The sequence below is a fragment of the Canis lupus genome, chromosome 7 (assembly GCF_011100685.1).
Source record: "Canis lupus familiaris isolate Mischka breed German Shepherd chromosome 7, alternate assembly UU_Cfam_GSD_1.0, whole genome shotgun sequence".
Lineage (NCBI taxonomy): Eukaryota > Metazoa > Chordata > Mammalia > Carnivora > Canidae > Canis > Canis lupus.
Window position 1 is genome coordinate 42,015,358 of NC_049228.1, and position 26,261 is coordinate 42,041,618.

The following is a 26,261-nucleotide window of genomic DNA, read 5'->3' on the forward strand; positions in this document are numbered from 1 at the left end:
ACCCCCAGGTTCATGACTTGAGCCAAAGGCAGATGCTTACCTACTTAGCCACCCAGGCACCCCTCTATTCCTTGGTATTTATGGTAGAAAACATTTGTGCACTGAGAAATATGTATAACTGTAGAAATACTTATATGTGTATAGTTGTTCACTGTAGAGTATGAATAATCAAAAACTGTAAAAAGCTCAAATACCCATTAACAGAGGAGTGTATAAACAGAAATATGGTCAAACAATAGAACGCTGCACAGCAAGAAAAGACTCAACTGTAGTTATATGCAGGACATTGACGAATTTTGAAAACTAATACTGTGTGAGAACTATTATATACAGCATGATACAATTTATGTAAAATTCAAAAATGTAAAACCTAATTCACTCACTGGGGGATATACATATACATTGTCAAACTGAAGGAGAAGCAGAAGGATAAGCCCATGCAGAATGCTGCTTCCTGTAGGGGAGGGGGTAAAGGGGAAGGCTGGGCAGGGCACAGCGACATTGGAGATGATCTATTTCTAATGTTGCATCATGGGTACAAGAGTTTTATTTTACTGTTTTTATATCACGTGTGTTATACGTATCCATCTGTATGTTGAAAATAGTTCAGGGATGCCTGGGTGGTTCAGTGGTTGAGTGTCTGCCTTCGGCTCAGGGCGTGATCTCTGAGTCGGGGATCAGGTCCTGCGCCATCTCCTTGTGGGGAGCCTGCTTCTCCCCCTGCCTGTGTCTCTGCCTCTTTCTCTCTTTGTCTCTCATGAATAAATAAAATCTTAAAAAAGATAGTTCATTAAAAAACCCCTAATCAGAGAGCTAAAAGATGTTTAAAATACTTAAGTGCAACTCTCAATATTCAGTAGTGATAACATACCTCAATCTAATCTCCAGGTCACTTTGATTATTCATTTTAACCTCTCTTACACCTGAAATTTTTGATGCAGCAGCAGCAGCAGCAGCAGCAGCAGCAGCAGTGTGCCATTTAGTCAACAGTTACCGAGTACCTGCTGTGTCAGGCCCTGTGAATAAGCCAGTGAACAAACCTTCTACAGTCCCTGATCCATTGGGGCTTACCAGGAATCAAGAGACGACACAAAGTCCTTTGAATTCCATCTGTTTAGTTTCCAAAGCTACTTTTTGATGAAGATGCCAATGCATACCTTTATCCCGTCATTCAAGTCATATGTTTTCACATGCCCACACCCCAAGGAGTATACAGTGCTCAACCAGACTGGCATGGTTCCTGCTGACCTGGCTCCCTTGTTAACTATGGGATTCCAGGGCTCCTTTGCTGGGTTTGAAAACCACAGGTCCTTGGCAGCAGTTCCCAAACTGAGTTTAGGTGAATGCTAACTAGTCATCAAATGCACCACAGCTCTATGGCTGAGAAATTTGAGACTAAGTAGTTACTTCATTTTAACCCAAATTCACTAGGTCTTTGAACCCTTGGGACACCACTGTTGCAAAATACTATTAGTATCATTCTCCTGGATGCTAGTGGAGGAAGGAGGTGGCTGTGTGCATGTACCCAGGCCTGAAGATGAAGTTCTATTACCCCACAGCGGCGGGGGGGGGGGGGGGGGGGGGAGGAGGGGGTCCCCTCTGTTCCTTGCACTCTGTTCGGTATCCTTACCTCTGCCCTCCACTGCTGTCTGACACAGCCCTTTGCCCAGCACCATGCGCAGCCAGCCAGCAATGGTGGAAGAGCTAAAGGGCAGGCAGGGAGGCAGCTGCCCTCTGGGCAGCTGTCTGGAAACCCTACAACAGGTAAGAGTGGGTCACTGTGCCCAAACTATATATACAAACAGCATGGCTTAGGTTGAGTACCCGCTTTCCTTCTGAGAGTCTGGAATTTCTAGGCAAATAATGACTACATGACCAGCCCAAAACTCCACGGCACTGACACTGATGAGTTTCCCCAGCTGACACCATTTCATGTGTGTGGTCACAACTTGCTGATGTCATGTTTCCTGTGTCACTCTACTGGGAAAAGACTCTTGGAAGCTAGTGCTTGCTTTCCTTCACTTTGCCTGGTATGTCTTTCCCTTTGCTGATTTGGCATCATACCCTCCCCTGTAATAAATCACAGTCTTAAGTATGACTATGTGCTGACTTCCAAGTCCTCATAGGGAATCAGATGCTGGGAATGCCCTTGGCAACTAAGACACAACGACCTGGTGTCCACCACCGCCGCCCAGAATCCATCACCACCCAGTATCGCCCGACACTAACCAGCTCAATTTTCTTAACCTCAGCTCTTCTCAATCCTCCCCTACTTAAACTACCTCAGCTCCCTGCCTCCAGCACTGTCTTCCCCCATCCATGACAGTAAGCTGCCACACTAATTCTAACCTTCCACATTATGCATTTCCAACCCTCAGCCCTCAATTCAACCTCAACTTTCTCTACTTCAAAACTACTTATGACCCCAATGTGACTCTGACAATGCCTGGCCCACCCAACCCTGCTTCCCGCATCTTCCCAATGCATCCCATTACAAACAGCTGTGGGCTGCAGCGTTGAAGGGGGGCTGGTTTCTGGAGAGAAAAGAGCAGATGACATGGTCCTGAGGTCAATTCTTCCTATAGGTGTGCCTGTGGTCATTGGGGCCATTACTCTGGCCATGTTTTTGACATTATGGGAAATATTGGTAATGAAAATGTGACCAGCTCTCTATCCCAGGACACTACCATCTTGCATTATACAATTGGTCTACAGCTTCCATGTGAACTTCTCCAATCCATTTTTTACACTCAAGTCTTGCTTAAAATCCTTCAATATTTCCCCCACTGCTTTTTAAGGGTAAAGGCAACACATACACACATCTCTCTATATAAGAATAGTCGAAATTACTTTAGGGGCTCCTGGGTGTCCAGTTGGCTGAGTCCAAATCTTTTTTTTTTTTTTTTAAGAGTTTATTTATTCATGAGAGACACACACAGAGAAGCAGAGACACAGGCAGAGGGAGAACCAGGCTCCCTGTGGGGAGCCTGATGCGGGACTCAATCCCAGGACCCCGGGATCATGACCTGCACCGAAGGCAGATGCTCAACTACTGAGCCACCCAGGTGCCCTGAGTGACCAATTCTTGATTTTGGCTCAGGTCATGATCTCATGGTGGTGAGACGGAGCCCCGTGGCTGGGCTCCAAGCTCAGCGTGCAATCTGCTAGAGATTCTCTCTCCTTGTCCCTCTTGCTTATATGCATGCTTTTTCTTAAAATAAATAAATAAATCTTAAAGAATAATGGAAGTTACTTTAAAAACAAAGGGAAGGGGATCCCTGGGTGGCGCAGCGGTTTGGCGCCTGCCTTTGGCCCAGGGCGCGATCCTGGAGACCCGGGATCGAATCCCATGTCGGGCTCCCGGTGCTTGGAGCCTGCTTCTCCCTCTGCCTGTGTCTCTGCCTCTCTCTCTCTCTCTCTCTGTGACTATCATAAATAAAAAAAAATTTAAAAAAAAAAACAAAAAAAAAAAAACAAAGGGAAGGTGGGGAATCTTGAAAGTTTGATCTCAAAGCCAATAACCTGGACTAAACATTTTCCATGTCTTTTAAAATACCCGTTTGCAGAAAAAAAATCTTATCGATAGGCCAAATGTAAGCTGAAGACAGGAATATTTGATCATTCCACTTTTAAGGGCATATAAATACCAGGGCAGTGCAAGATAAAGGCTCAAGCCACTAGTAGTATGAAAAAATCCAAGTACTGGTTTCTCCTTTCAGCTTTTTCATGTCCTTTGCAGGAGCAAAAGTTAGACATACTGCTTATTACTGGAAGGTAGGTAAGGGGACGGATTTCCTATGAGAATTGATTGATGGTACAAGACGAAAAGAATTATGGGGATGAATGGTGGTGACAGCCGCATGTGTGTGACATCATGGAATTGCACACTTAAAAATTATGGTAAATTTTACGCTTGCATATTTTACCACAAACAAAACAAATGACTAATGGTAAAAATCAAAGATAAACTGTCCACTTGTCTTCTGAGACAGAAGAGTCTTCTCTCTGATCACATGCTTTGTTTTAAATGTGGATAAAACAAATCCCAGAGACAATTTCCTTAGTCTTTAAGCCATCTGAAGCTTTTCCAGGTGCACCTGCAAAGTACTTGCTCAGCACTTTAAATGCTGTGATGAAACTTTTTAGCTAGTGTTAGTCCTTTTTCTCTCTAAAATAAAAAAGTCTCACATAGGAAGCTCAAATGTATACTGAGAAGTGAGTCAGAATAGGCTCGGACCAAATCTAGAAAGGTATCCCAAAGACTATACGCTAAGACTAAGACTTCAGGGATTACAAAAATCAGTTTGTTTTTTAAATTTAACTTGTTCTGTTGAGGTCATTATAGAGACCCCTGCAGCTGAAAGAACTCCGTGTGCCCTTTCCCCAGTTCCTCCCTGTGATGACAGGTTGCACAGTGACAGCACTCCATCAAGCCTGGACACTGACGTCCATATAGTACCTGTGCAGGACGTCTCCATCACCTTAAGGATCCCCTCATGTTGTCCTTTCCGAGTTCTCTGGCCTCTCTCCCACTCCTTAACCCCTGACAACCACTCATCTGTTCTCCATTTCTGTGATTTTGAAATTTCAAGGATGTTAGGTGAATGAAATCACACTGTATGTGGCCTTTTGATACTGGCTTCTTTCTTTCTTTTTTAAAGAGTCTATGTATTTATTTGAGAGAGAGAGAACACAAGCAGAGGGAGCAGCAGAGGGAAAAGCAGGCTCCCTGCTGAGCAGGGGGCAGGGATCAAGCAGGGAGGGGCTTGATCCCAGGACCCTGGGATTATGACCTGAGCCAAAGGCTCAGGCTTAACCAACTGAGCCAGCGAGGTGCCCTGATACTGGCTTTTTTTCACTTATCATAATTTACTGGACAATCACCCAGGATATGTGTATTATATGCATTAATAGATTGTTTCTTTAATCTTGAACACTGTCCATGGTAAGGATGCATCTGTTTAACTAGTTAACCAGTGAAAGACCTATGGATTATCTCCAGCTTTTTCTATTATGGACAAAACTGCTATGAAGAGGCTTTTATACAGATTGAATCAAAAATTCTGAAAGTTAAGATGATCTAGCTCAAGAATTGAATTCTTTAGAATTAGTGCCACAATGATTTCAATAAAATCACTAAATATTTTTAGAAATAGGTTCTGTATTAAGCAATTTATAGGTATTATCTCACAACAATCCTATTAAGTAGGCATTATTATACCCCAGTGAAAATAGGGATGGATAACCTAAATCACTTGCTAAAAGTGGCAGCCTTTCCTGTTAGCCACTGCGTGTCGTGTATCAAGTGCTTAAACATTTCCAGCCACAGGGGAACATGAAGACACGCCATGTGATTATCAGACAACTTTTCTGGAAAATCCTTTCACAATCTGAGCTGAGATGTCTCTTGCAGCTTCCATTCATTGTCCCAGTCTTTCTCTTGGGTTTTACAAGCCATTTTCCACATGATGAACTGAAGGTAGTTATGCACTCTATTTTTTCTTTTCCTGGCTAAATGCCTACAGTTTTCTAAAGCAATCATTACACAATACAATACTCCTTAAGTACAATCCATCATTATCAGATTTTATATATATATTTTTAAAGTTATTTATTTATTTTTTATTTATGATAGGCACACAGTGAGAGAGAGAGAGAGAGAGGCAGAGACACAGGCAGAGGGAGAAGCAGGCTCCATGCACCGGGAGCCCGACGTGGGATTCGATCCCGGGTCTCCAGGATCGCGCCCTGGGCCAAAGGCAGGCGCCAAACCGCTGCGCCACCCAGGGATCCCTAGATTTTATATTTTAAGAGTGACTATTTTAAAAAATTCTATCACATCATTGTTTCATTGAGAATGAAGTTCATTAAAATCGGCAATTCTTTCTCTTTTTTTAAAAAAAGATTTTATTTATTTATGAGAGACAGGGGGGGGGGGGGGGGGAACAGACACAGGCCGAGGGAGAAGCAGGCTCCACGCAGGGAGCCCGACGTGGGACTCGATCCCGGGTCTCCAGGATCACACCCTGGGCTGAAGGCGGTGCTAAACTGCTGAGCCACCCAGGCTGCCCAGTTCTTTCTCTTTTAAAAAAATATTGTTACTTATCAAAATTCCGGCAACATCTTTTATGGTGATTGTCAAGCTGATTTCAGAATTCACATGGAAATGCAATGGACCCAAATAGCATAACTAACCTTGGAAAAAAGGAACAAAGTTGGAGGGCTCCCGTTTCCTGATTTCAAAACTTACTACAAAGCTACAGTAATCAAGACTGTATTATTAGCATATGCCTATAGATTAAATGCATCTGACCCACATCTATGAGTCAGTGGGGGAGAGCTGAAAGTTTAGAAAGAATTCCTTACATCACCATCAGCTGATTTTCAACACAGGTGCCAAGACATTTCAATAGGGCAAAAGAAGACTGTTTCAACAAAGGGTGGTGGGACAACTGGATATCCACATATAAAATACTTAAATCGAAGTGCTTATTTACCCAAAGCATACAAACACACTAATTTGAAAAGATACATGCTCTCCTATTTTTTTAAAGGATTTTACTTATTAATTCATGAGAGGACACAGAGAGAGGCAAAGACAAAGGCAGACGGAGAAGCCGGCTCCCTACAGACAGCTTGATGTGGGACTTAATCCCGGGACCCCAGGATCACAACCTGAGCCAAAGGCAGCCACTCAACCAGTGAGCCATACCAGTGCCATCCCCTATGTACAGTGCAGCATTATCTACAATAGCCAAGATACAGAAGGAGCCCACATGTCCAATGATAGATGTGGGGATGGTGTGTGTATAATGGAGTATTACTTGGTCATAAAAAGGATGAGATCTTGTCATCTGCAAAACCAGATGGATGGACCTAGGGTGTACTATGCTATCGGAGAAAGACAAATACATGATTTCACTTATATATAGGATCTTAAAAACAAAACAAATGAATAAACAAATAAGCAGAAATGAACCGACAGATAAAAAAACTGATGATTGCTGGAGGGGGTGGGGTGAAGGATGGGCAAAATGTGTAAAGGGGAATGGGAGATAAGGCTTCCAGTTATGGAATAAATAAGCCATAGTAATAAAACAAATACCATGGAAGGATGTAGTCAATGATAGTATTATATGGTGACAGATGGTAGCTACACTTGTGGTGAGCACAGAATAACATATAAACTTGTTGGGGTGCTTGAGTGACTGAGTCAGTGAAGCATCCAAGTAATGATTTCAGCTCAGGTTGATCTCAGGGTTGTGGGATGGAGCCCAGCGTTTGGCTCCGTGCTCAACATGGAGTCTGCTGGAGATTCTCTCCCTCTCTAAAATGAATAAATAAACCTTAAAAACAAACTTTCTGAATCATTATGTTATACACCTGAAACTAAAGCAACTGTGTCAGCTATACTTCAATTAAAAAACAAAACAAAACAAAATACATAGAAAAAAAATCAATAAAAGGACAGAACAAAAAATCAAAGCCTGGTTCTCCCTAAGTATTTTATTTTTTGGAGAATGGTAACACTATTCACTTCCTGCATGAGCTGGCAATCAAAGTCACTTCTGCAGCCCTCCTTTTCCTTAGGGGGAAGAAAAAAAGATAAATTAATTAACTAAATAAATTAAATTGGACTCCTACCTCACATCATACATAGAAATTAATTCAAATAGATCACAGACCTAAATGGAAGTGCTGAAACAATAAAACTCTTAAAACATAAGAAGAGCAAATCTTTGTGACCCTGTACCAGATGATGGTTTCCTAGTGATAACAAAAGCTAAAGTGACAAAAATAAAAATACATACTTGGACTTTATCAAAATTAAGAATTTCTGCTTCAGAGGATACCATGAAGAAAGTAAAAGACAAATTCCAGAATGGAAGAAAATATTTGCTAAGAACTTGTATCCATCATAATAAAGAACTCTACAATTCAACAATAAAAAAGACAACCAACTAAAAACTGGGCAAAAGATTTAAACGGACATTTTTCCAAATAAGATACATCATGGTGAATAAGCACTTGAAAGGTTGTTCAGTGCCATAGTCATTAGGAAAATGCAAACCAAAAACATAATATGATACAAAAATAGCTAAAATCAAAAGAACAGATAATAACAAGTGTTGGGGAGAATGTAGAAAAACTGTAATCTTCATGCATTGCTGGTGTAAAATGGGGCAGCTACTTTGAAAAACAGTTTGGTAGTTCCTCAAAAGACTAAACATGTAGTTACCAAATGACCCAAGCATTTCTACTATACACCCAGTTGTATATCCAAGAGAAATGAAAACATATGTGCACACAGAAACTTGCTCACAAATGCTCACAGCAGCATTATTCCTAATAGCCAAAATGTGGAAATAATCCAAATGTCCATCAACCAATGAATGGATAAACCAAGTGTGGTGTAGCCACACAATGGAATATTATTCAGTACTAAGAATAATAGATGAAGATCTGATAAATGCTACAACATGGGTGAACCTTTAACAGGAAGGAAAAGGCTGTCAGAAAAGATCACTTATAGTATAATTCTAATTATATGAAATGTTCACCACAGGTAAATCTATTGAGACAGTAAATTAGATCAGTGGTTGCCAGGGGCTGGGAGAGAACGTAGAGTAACCACTGATGGGTCTCTCTCTGAGGTGACAATAACATCCTAATATTAGGTAGCAATAGTGATTATGCAGCTCTATGAATATACTAAAAACCCACTGAATTGTATACTTTAACGATACTGAATTTTATGGTTTGTGAATCTTACTAAAGCCATTATTAAAAAATGTTGCTATGCAGCCATATTAAAACAGCAATAGCAGAAACCACCACAATTAGTTGTCCTCATTACTATATGTCAGCCAATGTCGTGTAGACATCAAATGCTTTGTATCATTTTATCATTATAGCATCATTTTGCAACACTGAACCAGCTATCACTGTATGACAGACTACCCCAAAACTCGGTGGCTTAAAACAGTATCTTGTTATTATTGCTAACAAGTCTGCAGCTACAGGCTAGGTAGTTCTTTGTTCTGGACCAGGTCTGGTTATGTCCGGTGGGCTTCAGCATGTATCTAGGGTCAGCTGGCTAGTCAAGGCCGGCCTTACCTGGGGTGACTGACTCTGCTCCACACTGTCTCTCATCATGTAGCAGTGTATGGCCTGACTTGTCATAGCAGTGGCAAAGGTCCAAGAGAGCTAAAGAACTGAAGACCTCTTCAAACCTGGCTCAGAATCAGCAGTCAGTCACATTCTGTTACAGCCCGTTACAGTTTGGGGTGCAGGGGTGGGGTGGGGAGTAGACTTGATCTTTCTATGGAATGAGCTAGAAAAATCACAATTTTTCTGACACATGGAAATCACCATACTATTAAAAAATGGAGCCTCTTAAATTGAATTTAAATAAAAAATTTAAAAATAATTAGCTTCTGTACTCCTATTTTGAATAAATTATAAGAAAATGGAGATTCTTGCATGCAAACATGGTTGTTGGACTTAAGAGCCTACATCCTTATCATTATACCATGTTTCTTCCTAGGTGACCTCTATCATTTATTTGTGTAGCTATTTGTTGATTTTAATCTTAGTAATTATTAAAAATCTATTTTATTAATAGTGAACCTTATTTTAGTTTGTAGAGGTCTTCTTTTATGCAATAAAAGTGCTTATAAGTATGCAGTTTTTAACAATTAGTTATAAAGTTAACCAATGAGAACTAGACATTGTTTCGATAAAATTCCAGATCAGAAATTAGGAAACATAAACATTTTCTCACACCATACACAAAAAATAAACTCAAAAGGGATAAAAGACCTAAATGTGAGAACTGAAACCATAAAAATCCTCGGAGAGAGAACAGGCAATAATTTGTCTGACATTAACCATAGCAACTTTTTCTAGATTTGTCTCCTGAGGCAAGAGAAACAAAAACAAAAATAAAGTATTGGGACTACATCAAAATATATAGCTTCTGCATAGCAAAAGAAACAATAAAACTAAAGGACAACTAGTGAATGGGAGAAGAAATTTGCAAATAACACCCTATAAAGGATCAGGATCCAAGATATATAAAGAACTTCTACAACTCAATACCAAAAAACAAAAAAAATCAATTAAAAATAGGCAGAACACATGTACAGACATTTCTCCAGAGAAGACAAATGGCCAACAGACACTCAAAAACATGCTCAGCATCACTCAACATCAGGGAAATGCAAAGCAAAAACACAACGAGCAGTCACCTCACACCTGCCAGACTGGCTAAAACCAAAAACACAAGTGCTGTTGAGGATGTGGATGAAAAGGAACCCTCGTGCACTGTCGATGGGAATGCAAGCTAGGGCAGCCACTGTGGAAAACAGCATGGAGGGCCCTCAAAAAATTTAGAATTACTACATGATCCAGTAGTTTCACTATTGGGTATTTAAAGAGTATGGAAATGCTATTAAAAAGATATATGCACTCCTATGTTTATTGCAGCATTATTTACAGTAGCCATAACATGGAAGCAGTGTGAATGTCTTTTGATGAATAAATGAATATGTGGTACACACGCATATATGCATCCACAATGGAATATTACTCAGCCATCAAAAAGATGAAACCTTGTCACATGCAATGACGGCAGATAGAGCTAGAGAGTATGATGATGACTGAAATAGAGAAAGACAAAGACCATATATGTCTTCACTCAAATGTGGAATTTAAAAACAAAACAAAGAATATAAAGAGATAAATGAAGAAAAAAAGACGAAAAAACAGACTCAACTCTAGAGAATAAACTGTGGGTCATCAGAGTAGAGGTGATGAGGGGAATGGGGAAACAGGTGAGGGGGTCAGAGCATACACTTACCGTGACAAGCACTGAGGAATGTAGGGAAGTGTGGAATCAGTATAATGCATACCAGGAACTAATACAACACTGTATGTAACTCTGCTAGAGTTAAAAAAAAAAAAAAAAAGATGAAACTGAGTTGCAGTTTTCAGTTTCAGCATCAAATGAAATTCAGCTTTTATTTTGTTCACACAAATTAGAAATCTTGAGCCACACCGATAAAGAGCTGCAAGTGGTAAGCTTTCACAGTATTTTCAGTTTCTATTTAAAAAAACTTAGGCAAGCAAAACTGCAAAGGTGCATTGTCAATGAGTACCAGCATGTGGAAAGGGATCCGTCTTCTGAGCAGGTCTCAGCAGTGGACTTAAGACATTCAGTAAACTCTGTTGTGAACAGATGTGCCATCATCCAGGCTTTGTGGTGCCCTTTCTGGAGCACAGATGGAGTAGATTCAACATCATTCCTGGGATTTTCAGAATTGTCAACGAGCCTCGGCTTCAGCTCACAGTCACCAGCCACGTCAGGCCCTAGTAAGAGAGGCAGCCTGTCCTCTGAAGCTGGGAAGCCAGACACTGACCTCTCCTCTCAAGCCACAGAAGCCCTAGATGCCAACTCTTCCCACAGAAGGCTGTTTCGAAAATCTGTTGGTTAGCGTAGCACCTTCAGTGATTCTCTCAGCTAGATCTTCTGGAGAATGTGCTGCCTGCTTCACCTCGCACTTTTCTGTTACAGAGAGAGGGCTTCTTTCCCCACACCTCACACACCACCCTCTGCTCGCTCCAGACGGTGCTCCGGCAGCTCCCTCCCCTTTCTGGGCCTGGATGTAGAGAGGAGACTTCGGCTTCAGGGGATGCCATGGCTGCTCTGAGGTTTGGTTCGGTCCAGACCACTCAGACCTCCTCCACATCAGCAACAGGCCAGTCAGCTTCCTCATCGTCTGCGTGTTCACTGGAAGAGCGCTCTGCATCTCCTTCAAGAACGTTGCCTCCGCGTTCACAACGTGGCTAACGGTCTGGCGCCAGAGGCCGAGGCTTTCACTGTCTTAGCGCTGGACATGCCCTGCTGGCTCCTGACTCCAGGCCTCAGGGGTGCGACTCCCTCTCCCCTGGACACGTGGAGGCCAGCATCGAATTATTAACTGGCCTAATTTCCATACTGTTGTGTCTCAGAGAGGAGGGAGGCCCCGTGGGGAGGGGCAGAGACGAGGAACAGTGGCAGTGGGCAATCGTAACACACGGTGACCAAGTTTGCCATCTTATGTGGATGCAGTCTGTGACACCAACCCGCCCCCGACCATGATGATGGTAACGTCAACGATCACTCATCACAGGTCACCATAGAAAAATAACGGAAATGTTTTAGATATTGTGAGAATCACCAAAATGTGACACTGAGATATGAGGTGAGCAAATGCTATTGGAAAACTGGCACCAACAGGGTTCCCACAGACCTTCCATTTGTAAAAACCCAATAGCTGTGAAGTGCAACCCAGCCGAGCACAGTAAAACGAGGTACGCCTGAAATTACAATGTTTCATGCCCAGATCCCATCTCAGACCAATCACAATTTCTTGTAGGGAGACTTAAAATACATTGGCACTTACAAAAAAATTCCCCAGCTGATTCCAATGTGCAGCTAAGACTAAGAACTCCCACACAGATGTCAATCGTTAAGGGAATTTCAACCTATTTAACATGGAGTCTTTGGGTATGATTATTCAAACACTTAAACATTTAGGACATACTTCCTCAAAAAGCCATAATGAGACTGTCAAATGCCTTACTTTACTGAAGACATGATATACATAATGATATTATCTTGATTTACCATTCTAGGAATTCAGACAAAAAAGATGTATTGGTCTGCTGTGACTTTTTCTCTACTGAAGCTAGACTGATTTTCTGGTGATTAGCAATTCTTTTTCTAAACCGATGGCTCTCAATTGGGGCAATTTTGCCCTCTGGAGGACATTCAGTAATGTCTGGACGAATTTTTCGTTGCCACACCTCGGGGGAGGGGTGCTACTGACATCTAGTGAGCAGAGGCCAGGGATTTTGCTGAACATCCTGTCATGCACAGAAGAGGCTCCCACAGCAAATTACATAGCCTCAAATGTCAATAGTGAATGCTGAGGTTGAGAAAGATTATTCTAAATCCTGAGTCCTTTAGGAAAAATCTGGTTCACAGAGACTAATCTCACTGCTTTCATAATTTCAGTTAGAAAAAAAACAGGATTTGTTATGCTGCTTTCTGTAATCATTATATCTACTTCCCCAAGTTTGGGTTCTTAGAGAAACATTTGAGCTCTCAAAGTAAAGGAGCTTCTTTGAAACAAACTGATTATGACAAACTTGAACAAGTGCAAACTTCTATAAGCTCTGTGTTCTACCACCAGGTATTTTTGCTGGAAACAATATGTATTCGCCCTCCCAAGGATAAGGGAGCAAGGGACAATGCAACGGATTAACTCTAATGGAGAAAGCAAAGGGAGGAAATGGGCAGAACTAGGATTTTTTCTGAGGCTGGGGACACCCTGGATTCTCAACAAACTGAACCTGCGAAATTCCTCAAGAACTGGACTCAAGCAAGACTGGTGAAACATCTGAAAGGTTTCTGAAGGCTTCACAGAAGGCATGTTACATGAACACACATGCCTGGTCTTCACACCCTAGACCTTTAGGGCCCGGGGTACATGTAAATTGATCTCAATCCAATGGTACATTTAGATTCTCCTTTTGAAGTGGAGATGGATGAAGCCTTAAAGAAAAGGATATACAAAAAACCAATCTGACCTATTGCAGTGCTCATGTTACAGGTAACTTTTTTTTATTTTTTTGCAATGTTATTAGCAAAAATTAGCAGTATTAATAACACTGTTGATGTAATAAAAATTGTCCAAACTTCAGTAAGGTGTCCAAGTTAAAAAGTTTTTAACCTTTTAACCTAATCAAAACCATTTTTATAAAGACTGATAAAAAGAGATTGCTATGTATATAGGATTATTCAACTGCAACACTATTTCTATTAAAATGGAAAGAACCTAAATATCTGTCACCAGTGGATAAGGCATAGCCATACACTGGAACATCATGCAGCTGTTTAAAAACAAAACAACCGGGATCCCTGGGTGGCTCAGCAGTTTGGCGCCTGTCCAGGATGTGATCCTGGAGTCCAGGGATCGAGTCCTGCGTCGGGCTCCCTGCATGGGGCCTGCTTCTCCCTCTGCCTGTGTCTCTGCCTCTCTCTCTCCCCCTCTGTTTCTCTCATGAATAAATAAATAAAATCTCAACCCTAGGAGCTCTCTGCATACTAATTAGGAAAAATCTCCAATATATATTAAGGAGGGAAGAAAACGCACAGAACAATGTATACAGTTAGTCATCATTTGTGTAAAAGGGGGAAAATATATATACAATTTGTTTGTAAAAAGGTACATATTTTGAAGGATATACAAAAACTGATAATACTGGTTGCTCTCAGGGATTAAGAACAGGTTCCTATGGGAGCAGGAGAAGGGAGAGTGGTGTCTTTGATATTTTTTTAATCTGAATTAGGTTGCTATTACCCAGCAGAGTAAATTTTACAAAATTAAATCAACAAACTCTTAGTGAATCCTTTAAAGTTAACCCATAATTTCTCGCATGAACTACTGGACAGATAACCCTGCTGCATCAAACTCTGTTAGAGATTGAAGATAAGTAATTAAAAGTAGTGGGTCCTTATCCCAACCTGGCATCTAAATCTACCTCAGGGCTGTTTGATAAGACCTTTGGGCTCAGACGAGTACCTGTCACATAACTTTTCTACAAGAGAAAAACAACATGGTTGAAGATCCTACAAGTCTTTCTTCCTCCTCTCTGGGCTTAAGTGTCCTACCTATAAAACAAGGCCACTCGGGTATGTTTTCCAGGCTCTTTTCCCCTCTGGTAATCTAACTTTTACCAACTCAAGAACAATGACAGTAGGAACATATAAAAGAGATAAAAGAGCTGTGCTGGTCAAGGCAGAAATCAGGAGCGTCTGCGTTGATGTTTCCTTATTTCCAGTGACACAAGCACATTGGGAAAAAATCTAGGGTTCGAATAACGAACATATTACTAACACTTTCTGTAAGTCAGGGACTGCTTCTGCCTGCGTCTCTGCCTGTCTCTCTCTCTGTGTCTCTCATGAATAAATAAAATCTTTTTTAAAAAATTTAACATTTGAAACCTTATTTTGAAGTTTGTACTGAAGAGGTTTTCCTGCTTATCTATACTGCATTTAGACAACACCCCAACAAGAAAGCACCATGTAATGAATGTTTAATTGCTTCTATTCTAGTAGGCAAGTCTGAAGGCAGCTTAGCAAAGACTGCTGCAATACAGCAGGACCAGAGAACCCAGCTGTCTATTTACAGCTTGAGGACTCATGCCAGAAGCATAGCAGCAGGAAAATACAGGAAATCCAGGCAGCTTGGTTGAGTGTGGATCACTTTGCTTGGGGCAAACTTTCAGATGAACCACATCCTCATTTGAATTACAGCACTGGGGTGCCAGGGTTGCTTAGTCTGCTAAGCATCAGACTCTAGATTTCTGCTCAGGTCATGATTTCAGGGTCCTGGCATCAAGCCTCGCATCCAATTCCACATTCAGCGCGAGTCTGCTTGTCCCACTCCCTTTGCTCATTCCCTCCCATCCCCCCTGCTCATGCGCTGTCTCATAAATAAATAAAATCCTAAAATAAAACAAACTCTTGAATTAAAACACAAAACCACAATCCAAAGCAGGTATTCTGGAGGTCAATCATGATTTGGCTCCTCTTTCTGCATTAGTTTTCAGCTGCTGTGACAAATTACTACAAACTTAGTGGCATAAAACTACACAAATTTGTCATCTCAGAGTTCTGTAGTTGAACAAAATCAAGGTGTATATGTTTGGTTGTGTTCTTTCTGGATGCTCTAGTAGAGAACCTGGTTTTCTGACTTTTGCAGCTTTTAGAGGCTGCTCTTTCATCTTCAAAGCCTGCAACAGCTGGTCAAGGCTTTGTCACATAGCAGCATTCAGATGTTGACTCTTCTCCCTCTTCCATCTTTTCACAGCTCTTGTACTTACAGTGGGCCTACCACATAATCCAGGATAATCTCCCTATTTTAAGGTTAGCTGATTAGCAAATTTAATTCCAACTGCATCCTTAATTCCCTCTTGCCATGTAATATAACATATGCCCAGGCTCCAGGGACTGGGCCACGGGCATCTTTGGGGGACCATTATTCTGCCTTCCATACCTTTCCTGGTTCAAGTAATTCAGGTTTCATTCATTAGAAAAGGTCACTTTACTGAGACTTAATAGGCACTGAAGCTTATACAAAAGAACAGGGTACTATCTTGTGTATACTTAGGCGACAATTCAGGAAAGCCAGATGAAGGCAGGGACCACAAGCAAGTAACTTTCTTCTCTTTATATACTGGTGCAATGGAATCCCATTAAGTGGCTTTTCTTTGTAACATATATAATTATGTTGGTGATGACAAATTTTTACTATGAAGACAATGCGATACAGTGAAAAAGGTTTTTAGGACAGGTAAAGCAAAATGTAAAGATGTTACTGGACTTCTCTGAGCCTCAGGCTTCTCATGTATAAAACGGGGATTAGGATGATCTATCTCAAAGTGTCATTCTAAGAATCAAGCAGGAATGTGTGTTCTCCAGACATAGCATTCCACAAACGTTAATTCTCTCTCCCTTCTTAGATTTTAAGTATCTAACATTCTTTCAACATTTCCACCATTCACTTTGCATTAGGGCTATACAACCATACAAAAGAAGTGCTAGATCTAGTCCCTGCCGTCAAATTAAAAATGTTGGTAGGGTATCACATTTGCGTATCTGACACCATTAAAGAAAGACCCAAAGCAAACCTAAGTGGGCTCCATGAACGAACTGAGACTTAAGACACGGGTAGGGGGGATCCCTGGGTGGCTCAGTGATTTAGCGCCTGCCTTTGGCCCAGGGCGCGATCCTGGAGTCCCGGGATCGGGTCCCACGTCAGGCTCCCGGCATGGAGCCTGCTTCTCCCTCTGCCTGTGTCTCTGCCTCTCTCTCTCTCTATGTCTATCCTGAATAAATAAATAAATCTTTAAAAAAAAAAAAAAAAAAGACACGGGTAGGAAAAGCAAAGACAGAGTGAGGTCATTAAAGCTCTTTACCTTAAGAAAACAAAGCAAGCAAACAAAACCTGATCAAACATGGAAATGTAGAATGGGGGGAAATGTCTGCTTAAACTTCAGAGCTTGAATAAGGCTTTGAGGTCAATCTAGTAGACTGATTTTCAAAGTGTCCCCTCGACTCTTAGAAGTTCGCAGAAGCAAAGGAAAGGGAAACCCTCCGGATGAAACGAAACAGACTGAATTAGGCAGACTTTGGGTTTTGACAGTCCATAAGTCTCCTGAACTTACTCATTAAGAACACTGGGGTGTTCGTGCAGAATTCTGAGACAGCTGGGCCAGGAGCCGCAGAAACCTGACAGGCCTCGGGTCAGCACGGTTTTGTGGACCAGCTGGGGGGCAGGACACGCGCCACAACCGGAGCCACACAGCCGACCCGCATCGCCCAAGCTGGGAACGCGCACTCGGCTCTGCCTTCAGTGCCTCGTGTCCGACTGAACAACTCCAACTCGTGTCAACATCAACTCCGAAGGCCGCTTTCGGGTCGACCAATTTTGATGCCTATTTTTTCGTTCCTTTTTGATACACAACCAAGAAAAACCCACTTTCTGAAGGGCACGCAAGACCGGGGAGATAGGAGCCCAGCTACAAAGACTCCTGCTTCCAAGCTGCCCGAGGCGGTGAGGGTGCAACATCCACCCCAGGGGAACGCGCGCGACCCCCTCGGGCGGGGAAGCCTGGGTAGGTTGGGCGGCACGCAGCTGTAAGCGGCGCCCCCTCGGTCCCAGCTCCGAGGACGGCCGCCGGCCCCGGGCGCCTCTGCCTACCTCGCGGGGGCTCGGTCCCGCCGTCCCTGAAGCCTTCCCCGCGAGGTGCGCGCCGGGGTCGCAGGGTTGCTCTCCGCACCGTACTCCTCACGGCGTGCCGGCCGCTCCCCGAGCTCCCCGCAGAAGACCGCCGAGCGCGGGCTGTAGGGCAGGAAGCTGCTTACCGCGCAGCCGCCGCGGCCTCCAACCGCCCGCCCGCGGAGGGGAGCAGGGCCGCCCTCGACGATCCCCACGCGGCCAGGCTGCGCAGCGAGAAAGCGAGCCTGGGCGGCGCGGAGTGGCGGCCGCGGAGGTGAGTCGTGTGGACCTCTGGCCGCCCCTCGGCAGCCCCAGCCGTCAGCACAGCTCCACCGCGGCCCGGGTCTCCCCCCTCGCGCTCCCGCGGCGGCGGGAATGGAACGGTCCGGCGGGGGGGATTGTGGGAGGCGCACGCGCGAGGGGCGGAGGGCATGTGGGGGGGCGGCGGCGGCGGCGGCGGCTGTGGCGGCGGTTGGTGGCCGTGGGGGCGGGGAAGGGGGGGAGGAAAGAAGAGGCGGTGGAGGAGGAGGAGGCCGGGGCTCGCGCCGCCGAAGGTATGCGTGAGGGCCCGCGCCCGGCTGTCCTGACAGGGGCCGCGGGGGAACTGGGGGCCGTGCGGGCGGGCGGGCCAGGCGGCCGAAGGCGGGGGCCGGGGCAGAGCGAGCGGCGAGCCGGGAGACTGTCCGGCGTGTGCGGGCGGGCGGGCGCGCGCCGCCGCCCGAGTCGGGGGCGGGGGGGGCCGCGGGGGGGGCGCGGGGAGGGCCTGGTGGGAGGTGGGGGGGCACGAGGCGCCCTTCGCTCGCGCCCGCCCTCCCTCCCGAGCAGCAGCCGCCGCCGCCGCCGCTCTGCCGCCGCCGCTCCCGCCGCCATTTTGGGTTCGCTTTGCGGAGGGGGAGACGATCCCCGTCTTGGTTGCGGGACCGCCTCCCCTCGGTGGCCCTTGCTCGGCCGCATGCCGTTCTCTTCTCCTCGCTCGCCTTTCCGCCGGTCCGTGCACCCGCGGGCCGCCTTCTGACAGGCGGCAGGGATCGGCCGCCGACCCGGGGACGCGGAGGAGCCTGCTGGCGGCCGCCCCCCTTCCCCACTTCCCTGCACTCTCCTCTCGTTCGGCCGCGGCCTCTGACACGGTGAGCATAACCGCCCGCCAAGGCTTCGGGCCTAAGTGCTCCGGGAGCCGGGCGAGCCTCAGCGGCCCGGGAGCCACTGTCAGCTCCCGGACCTGGACCTCTCCGGGGAGCGGCGGCGGGGTGGGGGAGGGGAGGAGGCGAGGGGATCCTGCGCGGACCGGGAAGTCCCTCCCGGCGAGGGGGAAGGGGTGCCCCTGGTGGGCGGGCTCCCGACCCGGGGAGGGGGCGGGAAAGTCGGGAGCGGAGGCGGAGTCGCCCCGGCCCCTGACAGGTCGGCTGGCGCGTCGCGGAGGCGCGGCGGGAGCATCCCCCCCATCCCACGGCCGCGCAGAGTGGCCCAGGAGGTGGGCTTGGGGTGGGGGTGCTTGACCCGGCACTCTCGGCCCGCGTCGCTGGTGGAAGTTTAACGAATGTTCCTGGTGAGTTTGGACCAGGAGAGCCGTGCTTCTGGTCTGGGAGACAGATGGTGTACTGGTGTGCCGCGGTCGTGTTTGTGTGCACGCGCGGCAGGAAAGTGTTCCGGAGAGTTGGCGCCTGTCCGTGCGAGTGTGCTGGAGTTCCCTCACACGGCACCGCGTTTTTAAAATGAAATCCGGGATGTTCCCTTCCGGAGGTTGTGTGCGTCGTGGAGCTCGGGGCGCAGTGCTTCTGGTCGGGGACGAGTAGTCATGGCGGTGGTGTGCACCGTGTGGCCTCGGCGTGGGGTCGAGCGCGGCCAGCCCTGGTCCCCTGAACAGTTGGTGCCCGGGACGGGGGAGGGGGGGCCGCGGTGTGGACGCCCACCGGGGGAGAAGCCTGTGTGCTTCCGTGGGGTCCTGCATCTCGGTGCGAAGATGGTAGAATGGATGTTTTTTCCAGCTCATAAGAGGCGCAGATTGAGGCATAGATGATTTTTCCAAGGTCACGCTTAAACTTGGTGACAAAGTTGGGGCTGGACCTCCAGTGCTGAGACTACTGGTCCAGGGGTGTGTTCCCCGCAGGCCTCTGGAGGTCCTGTCACCGTCTGAGTCCCCGGTAAGGTAGGGCCACGTGCGACTGGCCGCACGGGATGTGCCAGAGGCTGCGCGTGTCTACACCCATGCCGGGATCCAGGGTGGCCGCTAGGAAACCGGCATCCACGACCACATCATTTCTTGTGTATTAAGGCATCAGCATGACTGATACTTTGCTTCTATACTTGAGGGAGGGAAGAAGTCTTTTAGAGCTTGAACTCGTCCTGGAGCAGCTGTATGGGGCTGGCTGCTCGCTTTATGGGACGGAGGATCTTACTCATTCAGCAGACGTTTATTGAATAATTACTCAGTAAGTGGTCCCTGCCTTAGGCTGAGAATAATCAAGGTGACCCTGTTGAAACAACCTGGGTACATATGAGGGGATTTGGCCTTTGACAGTGGTAGCTGTTAAGTCCAGCAAGGAGGACAAATCAGTGTGGAATTGAAACTAAAACTTTCTAAAAAGTCTGTTCAGTTTGGAGGAAATTTACATATCCTAGACATTTTACCATGAAAGGATACAAGTCTATTTAGCAGTCTAAAACCTTGCATGGCAAGGGGCTCCTGGGTGGCTCAGTTGGTTAGTGTCTGCCCGCTGCTCAGGTCATGATCCCAGGGTCCTGGGATGGAGCCCCGCATTCAGTTCCCTGCTTAGCACAGAGTCTGCTTTTCCCTCTGCCTCTGCTTGTGTGCTCACTCCCTCTTTCTCTCCCAAATCTTTTTAAAAAGTAAGAGCGTGGCAATTTTGTGATACAGTATAACCTCTTTTCCTTTTTTTTTTTTTTTTTTTTTTTTTTTTTTTTGCGTTTGTGAGTAAACTTTTTTGGATCTGGGAATTGTTGCTATACGTTGCTGTGAAGATTGGAACTTTTTGGCTGGGCTAAAGGAGTTCTTTAAAGACTAATTTTGCAGTAAGGATTCTGTCAGTGAATAATAGGGAAAAATACTTGACGTAGGATACATTAACTGTATATCTCTGGAAAATAATATGTTTTTGATATGCTAGATTAGTAGTTCTTAAAGGTTTTTTGAATCAGTTATCCTGAGAATCTGTTAAGTGAGCTTAAGCACAATCACACAAATTATGCATACAATTTCAGGAACTTAAATTGTGATGAAGTATAACCTTTTTATATTTAGATCTCATTTGAAAGCCATTTAAAATGCATAGAGCTTTGTTTGGGATGAAGATGATAGGAGTTTAAGGTGAAAGATTTTGTGAATTTTTAGTATGCTGAAAGTAAGGAGAACTTTAAGGTCATGCATTTTATTCTTCACAAACACCTTTTTGCAGTGTTAGTGCATGATTCTGAATTAGGTGGTAAGAAAATATACTGCACAAATATTTATAGTTTTATTCTTTTTCCTTTTTATTCTTAAACTCTTCTCTTTCCAGTTTTGCTTTGGGACTGAAGCTTCTGAAACTCATTTACTGGAGTTTATATTACAACAAATATTATTGACTGAATTCTATACAGGAGACACAAAGATGGGTAATATATGATCTCTGTTCTTGAAGAGATTTTTAATCCAGTTGAAGCTAAGGATTCTGTGATGGTGGAGGCTTTCAAAAGGGGAAGGAGGAGGGAAGAATATTCCTTGAAGCTGAGGTTTCATGACTTAATTGCAGAGTTTTTGCCAATAACTAATTCTTAGGAAGCTATAAAGTCTTCCCACTCTCTGTGCAACTTTGTAGCTATAAGATGTGATTTGGTATCATCTGGTGTTTTTGAAAAGGAGGCATACTTCCCTTGTATTGCTTATCTTGTATTCAGTATATTTCTGTAATGAATTTGTAATAAAGGTCTTAATGTCATTTTGGGGTGTATATCCATTCAGGAAACATTTCTGAGGTAAAATGCAGTGACCATTTGACAGACTACCCATGAATCTACTACTGGAAATTTAAAATAACTGGATTTTTAAAAGAACGGAATTCAGAAAGGTGTTTTGATAGCACAGATTACAGGATTCGGTAAGATAATGGAAAGATCTGAAGAAAAATGGGCTGATTGTCTCTTCTCTTGGTTGCCATGGCCTGTGTATAGGGACGTCATGTAAATTTGTGTAAAGTTTAATATTTTCTGATTTTTTAACTTGGGTAGTAAATTTGTGGGTTTTTAAAATAACACATATACACGTGTGTAGTGTATATCTGTGCATATAGTTACATATTTATATAGTCTTGGATGTTTGAGATACTTCATAACTTTAAAAACAATCACAAGAAATTATTCAGGATCTTTAAGGATCAGAAGCAATTTTCATGTCATATTCTTGAGTAGTGTTTTAAAATATGAAGCATAACTTCCCTATGTCTTGATAGGCATTATGTCTTTATGGCCTTAGTAGTACCACTTGAGATTTTATCCTAAGTCTTCTTCCAGGACCTACAAATAAAGAAGTGGCAACATTCCGTCCTGCCAAAATGATCTACTTGTCCACTGTGGAGAAGTTTTACCGCATGTGTAGGTGATGCATCTCTAGTTAAACATTGCTGTTTGAGTTATGTTTGTTGGTCTGAGCCCATTGATGACTGCTGTGAAGTCTACTTGTGTCAGCCTTTTTAGAGGCATGTGATGTCCTAAACCTGGTTGCCATAAAAGAGGGAAATTAGTTTTTGTTTTGAGTTATTTTGTTGTTTTAAATTTTTTTCTTTAAATTGTAATTTTTTTTGTTTATATTCTTTTGTATGCAGAGGTTAGCTTTTCATACTTATGATTTGTCTCCTTAGTTAACAGTAACTCAATTTTACATTTCATGTTTTAGAAATCAGTGTTTTAGTGACTGCCTCATTGGGGGTTGTTAATGGCAGTGTGATGTTGACACAACATAATAAATTATGGATTTAAGTGATAACAGAAATTTAATACCCTTGTTATTTCAAGAGTTGTATTGTCTTCATGTATATTTGAAGAATCTATAAAATCTTATTTTTGCATTACTTGGTTTTGCTTTTCATAGTTTTTAGTCATTTGGTCTTAGACCTAAGGAAGTTGATGACAGAATTGTATACTTTTTCCATTTTATTTTGTTCCTTTTTTAAGTGTGGAAAATTTAAAACCTACAGATATGAAGAGAATAGTGCAGTGAGTTCTTGTATACTCAACATCCAGCATCAGCAGTTACCAGCACCCAGCTATCACACTGTATCCCTATCTACTGGCCTCTCTGTCTTCTCCTCTGCTTTGGTTATTTTGAAACAAATCTTACAGATATTATATCATTTTATTCATAAATATGTCAGGGTGTGCATTCTTTTTACTCTTTAATGGGGAATTATTTCTCCATAGCTAAGTTTTATATAATTTTTAAAACAAAAGTATCTGATGATAAGTGGAATTAAACCATTTCTGATCTATTTTACCTGTCCATAGGGGTTCCCTCTGCAAACTATAAGAAATGAATGGAGTAGAATTAGCCTCACTGCTTTTTAGATGTTTGCATCGAAAAATGCAAACAGATCCTTCGTTTGCCAGAAAAGCTTATCAGCATTTTTCTAATGTACAAGTAAGAAATAATGTATCTCTTATAGTCTTTTTTTTTTTTTTTTTTAAGTGCTATTGACAAGATGGTAAAAACATTTTCGAGTTCTTGTTCTTGGTTTTCTAACAGGATCTAGTTACCAAAGAAATAAGATAATCCTGCTGATATTGAACAGGAGTTGAATTTGGTCTAAAATCAGCTTGAACAGTATGAAATAACATTGTTTTGGAATTTTTTTAAAGATTTTATTTATTTATTCATGAGAAACACACACACACACACACAGAGGCAGAGACAGGCAGAGGGAGAAGCAGGCTCCATGCAGGGAGCCCGATGTGGGACTCGATCTGGGGTCTCCAGGATTATGCCCTGGGCTGACGGCGGTGCTAAACTGCTGAGCCACTGAGGCTGCCCTGTTTTGAATTTTGAAATTCTAATTGTGGACATTTGAGAGTCCGTTCCATTGCTTCTGTTGTTAAATACAAACTATGATACAGAGCAGGGTAATCATGATGAGTATAGAAATTAGCTGTAGAAAAAGAAAGTATTCCTGTTATTATAAAGGTAAATCAGAATGTAGAGATTTGAAATAATTGTTAGTAAAGTAGAATTTAGCCTTCTATAAAAAGGCTGACAGTTATAATTATGAGTGAATTCTATCAACTAGCAAAACTTTGGTTAATTTATCTTTTGTTGTATCTTATGTTATAGTCCCATAGATCATGAATCTTTGACTTAATCTTGTTTTATATTTCTCATACTTGATCCTTAATCATTCTTCTTATTCTCTTTATGTCCTAAGACCACAGGTGGACAGTGCCAGATTAGAAAGTAGCTATATTGTTGGCTTCTTAATATAAATGACATTATTTAGAATATGGAGGAGATAGTCCTTATGATATGTTTTTTTTTTTGTTTTTTGTTTTTTTTTTATTTATTATTGATAGTCACACAGAGGGAGAGAGAGAGAGGCAGAGACACAGGCAGAGGGAGAAGCAGGCTCCATGCACCGGGAGCCTGACGTGGGATTCGATCCTGGGTCTCCAGGATCGCGCCCTGGGCCAAAGGCAGGCGCCAAACTGCTGCGCCACCCAGGGATCCCTGATATGTTTTTTTAAATTCAGCACTGCTGAAAATGGCAGCACCAGAATTTAAATATTTACTAATATAAAAAGCCTTTTAGGGCTGAATGGAGAGAATTTAAAAGATTGTCTTTGAAAGAAGAACCTGCTAACTCTGACGTTTGAGAAAATGGAGGAGTGAATCAATCATGTATAATTAGTTATTATACATAATAATTATGTATATTAATGAAAATATGTACAGTATAAAGGCCTTCAAAGAAGATTGGAGGATACAAATCTCAGGTATAGATTTCATCAAGCTAAGTGATAACAACACATTGGGAAGTTTAAATTTAGATGCAGAAGCATATGAAATAAAAAAGGGTAATCACCTTGAAACTAAAAGGAGAGATATAACTTAATATTGTGTGTGTGTATAATATATGAATGTAGATAAAGTTTAATTCTGTTTAACAAGTATTCTTTCTGTGGCACCTGGGTGGCTTAGTGGCTTGAGCATCAGACTCTTGATCTCAGCTTAGATCTTGATCTCTAGATTATGAGTTCAGGCCCCAAGTTGGGCTCCACGCTGGGCCTGGAGCCTACTTTAAAAAACAAATAAAAACAAGTATTCTTTATGTTCATCTCTCATTCACCCAATTAACATTTTTCTAATGGTTATCTCATTTCCATTTCTGTGCTTATATTGGGAGAAGTTTTTTTTTTTCCTTGCCTCAGAAAGTAGTGCATCTAGTAAGAGGAACATCACATTAACAACTACAATATACAGTGTAATACATTTCTCCTAGGTAGAGAAGGGGGAAATTTATTAAATCTGTGGATAGAAAGGAAAGGTTAAGGATAGCTTTCTGCAAGGGAGAAGAACCAAGTCTTAAAGGATAAATACGAGTTACTCAGTAAGGTTTAGAGGGGCCATCTAGGTAGGGAAGGATCACTTACAAAGGTGTGAAAATGAAAATAACAGCAGAATGAGTTCAAGGGACTGTAATTTGGATTTGTACTTTCCAACTGTTTTCTTGTGTCTTCAGTACTATGTAAAGTTGGGTTTTGTACTTAGAAATCAACAGAATAAAGGTGGAACTGTGTTCCATATACTCTGCTTAGACAAAATAGTACTATGCTGTTATTACTATAGGTAATTTCTAACAGATTAAAATCAAGAAAATAATTGTTTATGTTTTAGTTACTCAGAAAACTTTTACTAGAGTATATTCCACACGTTCAAAATGTTAGTTAATGGGGTATTGATTATTGTAATATGCATCTAGCCAAATAAAAGCATTGTGTAATTGTTCTTCTTAGTAATGAACAAATCTCCCAGCCTTCATATTGGTATATATTCCCTCAATTTGTTGAAAATCCTAAATAGTGATTAAGATGATGGACTCAGAAATCATATTGACTAGGCTCAGATCCCAGTTTTGCTACTTACTGTGTGACCTTTAGCAAAATACTTACGGTCTTTGGTTTTCTTGACTGTAAAATGATGATAATACAGGGCTGTTAAAAGGTTGAACTAGATAATATGTATAATGTGCTTAGCATAATTTATGTCCTGTATCAAGTACATAATACAGATTTGCTATTATTATTAATTTCTCTTATTTCCTAAAAAAAAAAAAAGAATTTTTGAGCAAAGCAGATGACCTCCCTTATAGGAGGTAAGAATATGCAAAATCCATTTTTGAAAGTATGTATAAACAACTTTGTTACATGTATATGTATTTTTTTCTAATTCTC

At 42.8% G+C, this 26,261-nt stretch overlaps 2 protein-coding genes across 14 annotated transcripts in view; one reads left to right on the top strand and one right to left on the bottom strand.

Moving 5' to 3' along the window:
• Positions 1-17,975, bottom strand: part of DAP3 (death associated protein 3) — a 34,227-nt gene extending 16,252 nt beyond the window's left edge. For 5 of the 10 annotated variants that reach the window (XM_038543092.1, XM_038543091.1, XM_038543090.1 and 2 more), the window contains exon 1: positions 17,814-17,975. The gene's annotated coding sequence lies outside the window, so the exon portion shown is untranslated. Of the gene's footprint in view, positions 1-10,861; positions 10,946-17,277; positions 17,562-17,813 lie in introns of all 10 variants that reach the window. The other 5 variants (XM_038543086.1, XM_038543085.1, XM_038543084.1 and 2 more) reach the window with 5 other exon arrangements.
• Positions 17,976-18,281: 306 nt separating this feature from the next.
• The window catches only part of ASH1L (ASH1 like histone lysine methyltransferase), a 180,946-nt gene continuing 172,966 nt past the window's right edge, over positions 18,282-26,261 (top strand). For 2 of the 4 annotated variants that reach the window (XM_038543094.1, XM_038543096.1), the window contains exon 1: positions 18,669-18,958. The gene's annotated coding sequence lies outside the window, so the exon portion shown is untranslated. Of the gene's footprint in view, positions 18,386-18,668; positions 18,959-26,261 lie in introns of those variants that run through there. The other 2 variants (XM_038543095.1, XM_038543093.1) reach the window with 2 other exon arrangements.